We start from the raw sequence: 4,686 nt of genomic DNA on the forward strand, positions 1-4,686 counted from the left end.
CGAACTCTCGCTTCCGCTCCTCCTGCCGCAATGAGCGCACGCCTTCATTGCGTCCTCGTCTCCTTTTTGCGCCTTCTTCTATGATAGCGATATGGGGATCGATATCGCGTGTATAGGCGTGTACAGGGGTTGGTTTCATGTTCGCCGAGCTGGCCAGTAACTCATGTCGCCTGACATATAGCTATTGTCCAGCGCGATGCAATTCTCCCCGTCGTCTCCGATGCACTATATGTTTCCTCAGCTGCCTGCCTTCAGCCAGTAGTAGATTTACAGCTTCTAGAGCCCTAAGCGATACTATATTTAGAGCTCCCCACTTTCGAGAGACATCAGAGACTCTCAAGAATAAAACAACTCATGTTATATCCGCGTCAATTGTGTAAACACATTGTGTAAACACTTATATTTAATTTTCAATATTCAGTTACAACTGCATCTTTTAATCTTTTAAAATTAAAGAAACTTTGGAAACAACTAGCATACGAATTCATGGAACAATCTTGGGAATCTTCAACTGAATCCTAAGGCCGATATTCATAGTCAGATCTTATATATTATATATTCAAGATCATCTTAAGAAATCATGAACCAGAGGGCCGTCTTAAGATATTACTTAAAATAAGAACGGACTATCTAGTCCTAAAAGTTTAGAACGACTTATCGTTGGATCCGTCACTGCTCTTAACTTCGAGCACTGTGTGTCATGTTTTATTCTCTAACCGATTATCCGTGGGCAGATCCCGTAGTAACAATTCAGAACAGTCAGTTCGTATCGGTGATATAACGCCCGGCTTTTCACAAATGCCATAAGTACCATGTATTGATACAGGATCGATAAATGATCGGCGTTGCATTTTCTACTGGACAGCTCGAAGCTCACATATCATATCACAAATCGTATGTTATGATACAACGTAATATTGCTCTCATTCCGAATAAGTGAGTTGTCGCGAATCGGCGAAGGACAGGCGAAACTTTATATTTTTGTAATTGTCGCATTAAAGCGGTATGATGTCATTATAAAATCTGTATTAACTATGCATGGCAAAATTTAACTTCTCAATATTATTAACTTTCCGGAGGTAACGATAGATTTATTAAATTCACTCAATTATGAATCTAACGGTAGATTTATTAGATTCACTCTCTTTTTCAATTATGAATCTTTTTGGTAAAAATGTCAAACAATTCAATTTCCTTTTTTTATGTTACATCTCTAAATTTAAATTATTCTCATTAAACTATATGTACACAGAAAGAACGGTTTAATATATATATTAACTAATATTTGAAAATTCAGTCCGATATAGATCTGAAAATAATTTTTTTTTCATCAGAGTAAGTATGTAGAGCATTCAAACGGATTGTGAATTAGAATGATTTAGAATGTTAAAACTTTTTGCACTATTGCTCATCATGTTTGAGACTTCTATGTAATTATTTTGACGATCCAATAAAAATATTTTCAAAATTATATCTAGCTAAATTTTTAAATATTTTAGCAAAATTCTTTCCAGATAATTTTTTCAAATTAATAATTTACAATTAAAAGCACTATATGTATTTTGTTCGTATTTTATTGTATAAAAGATTTAATCTCCATGCTATTTAACTTCTGCATTGCACATTCGACTGAGGAGGATTTATACTTGTAAATATAAAATAAGAGCAATTTTTGCTCACTGTATTATTCAATCACAAGTGTGCAAATATGATAATACCGCTTTGGAAGTGTACGAGATTATACACCGTCCCTTCTCCCATAGGCAAGATTAGGTTCGTATTGTCAGGCCAGTTTCTAGGATTAACATTTTTCGCGTGGAGAGAAAGACACGCTTATCCATTCGAATGCCGCGATCATAGTACGCGGTAACCATCTCTTATCCCAAGCGCGCGCATCTCTTCGGGTAGACGTAACACGTGGATTCCCGTATGCTCGTAACACAATGCGGACAAATGACGACGACGTCGCGCGAGATCGCGGGTAATACCGTGCTACTGTGCACCAGCTCGATCGTACAATATCCCAGGTGGTTGGCTACTTGGCGGATAAGAATAGTGAATCTCAGAGCTGATCCGTTCTTGCGGAATGCTCTTAACGAGTCTTCGGGGGGATCTGCGGATCTGTTCTCGGACGGCGGCTACCGTTTGCGGGATCACGAATGGATTAGCGTGATTTAAATCGACAAATAGCGGTAGCCTTACGGAATCGTTAAGCCATTTAGTATCGCCGTGTGTTCGCTACTCTTTACTTTCTCTTTCTTTCTATCTTTTCTTTCCCGAGATTGTACTTTCTTCTTTTCTCTCTCTCTCTCTCTCTCTCTCTATCTGCCTTTCCGGTTTATCTCGCCAAAGCACATATCCAGTCATCGGTATGCTCTACTCCTCGTAATTAGTCGGAGTGGCTTTTGGTATCACGGACAGATTAACTTGATTTACATCTGAACTGGCCTGAAGGTCGTGTCGTTTAATCACTCACCCTCGGCACTATCGTTACCCACCTGTTGGTCCGCGAGCCTAAGTGCACTTTGTACAGCTCATCAGATTACTTCGCGCTATTAAATACACATGAAAGTGGGACTACCAGTCACAATTCTTCAGGCTTTTTAACGCGCAGCGAGTACTTGCGCTTCAGCAAACTCGCATGGTATTTCGTAATACGTAAAGATACTTGCTCCGTCATGATTTTGTTAGCAATGACCATTTCGCGGAACATGATTAGTCTTAATCATATTTTTGTTAAAAAAGATTCGGATTTTTAACGTAAAAGAATACTAATTTATGCACTCAAGTCCAATTTTTTATTATTTGGTTAATTCTTTTTCTTTGTGGTCAAGCTTAATTTAATGTTTCACCCAATGAGCTTCACTCATAACATCATCATATCATGAAGCCATTTGATAAAACATCAGATTAAGCTTAACCATAAATTATCCAAAAAATGAAAACTCAGACTTCAGAGAAAAACATAGTAATAACAACTATAAGGATTATAATTACATAGATTTATATGTAGAAATAATGTATAAATATATATATATAAATGTGTGTGTGTGTGTGTGTGTGTGTGTGTGTGTGTGTGTGTGTGTGTGTGTGTGTGTGTGTGTGTGTGTGTGTGTGTGTGTGTGTGTGTGTGTATTCTACATATAATTTTTGTAATTGTCATCTTTAATGATTACTATTACTATGTTTTTCTCTGAGTGTGGCATAAGCGCGTGTGCCATGTAATGAATCATTTTGACATTTTCTACATGTATAATTATTGAATTATTAAATCGAATGTGTTTAAGTATTAAAGGATCTTTCTAGCAACAGAACATAGTCATACACTGTGTAATATAGTAGTACACAGCATCGACTTGTACCTAGCAGTATTGTAAAAGAGGAAAAAACCCAGGAAAGAACTTGAGAAAGAACAGGAAAAATCGGGAACAAAAAAATGTTTTTTTCCCATGCCTTGAAACAAAGAATCCATAATGGGAAATTGTTTTATTTGATATTGCATAAAATATTGCGAGCATTGCTTTGTTTGATATTACATTGCTATTTACAATTTACATTATATGCATAATATAAAGATTATCTTGTCTGAAGTATAAATAATAAAATTGAACAGTTAGTTTACGGAAATTTTCTCATTCTAATTACAAATTTCTTATCTTGTATGTTTTTACCTTTAGAAAAGTGTTTATTACTTTTTAAGTTCATGTTTTTTTTAAATACTTAATGTATTTTGGTTTGCTTGGCCTTAAAAAGTGCTAAAGAAAATTTCAGTAATGATAGTTTGATATTTCTATAATTACTTATAATTTTGTAATTAAATGTTTTTACAAAAATTTTTATATATAAGTGTTTTATTTTTGTATTACATTAAATGGAGGCTTTTAAAAACAAATTGAAAAAAGAAATGGAATACCATTATTAAAAAAATGTTTTTTATCCAGGTTTTTTTCTCAAGAAAACATTTTTTTAAACATTCCATTTCTTTTAATTTCTCGGGAAAGAAAACAATACTAGTGTCTAGCTAATATTGTTCATGTTTTTATTTTATCACTAGAGTAAAATAAAGAAAAAGATTTTATATTCAAATATATTTGAATATAATCTTGAAACTCTCTTCTTTATCAGAGTACCATTTTAAAAAAAAATAGTAATAGAATGTAAAAGCTTGGTATTCATGAAGTGATATAAAACAATGACACACAGTCGAACACAGCACTTTAATTGTATACGATTATATTGATTTATATCATAGTTGGAAAACACAATCGTACACTATGTTACAATCGTCTATGTTGCTAAAAAACACTTTAAATTACTGTGTATATATATATATATACATATATGGGTATACACACACACACACACACACACACACACACACACACACACACACACACACACACACTGCTCAAAAAGTTATAGCATAACTTTGTAATTTAATAACAATATAACAAACACACCCTCGTATTTTGAGAATTACAGTGATAGAGGTGTATTAAACTTAAACTCTGGCCATAGCGTCTTAAAATAGAGATTTCAAAATAGAGATTTAAAAAAAAACGTTATCATATGATAATTTTTCGCAAAGTTATTGTCAGTTAAAGTTGGCCAATTTTTCCCAAAATTTTTCTATGCCATAATTTTTTTTTAATTTAACAGTGTATATGTATATTATATATTATATAT

Source organism: Atta colombica, unplaced genomic scaffold (assembly GCF_001594045.1).
Source record: "Atta colombica isolate Treedump-2 unplaced genomic scaffold, Acol1.0 scaffold12, whole genome shotgun sequence".
NCBI classification, from domain to species: Eukaryota; Metazoa; Arthropoda; class Insecta; order Hymenoptera; family Formicidae; genus Atta; species Atta colombica.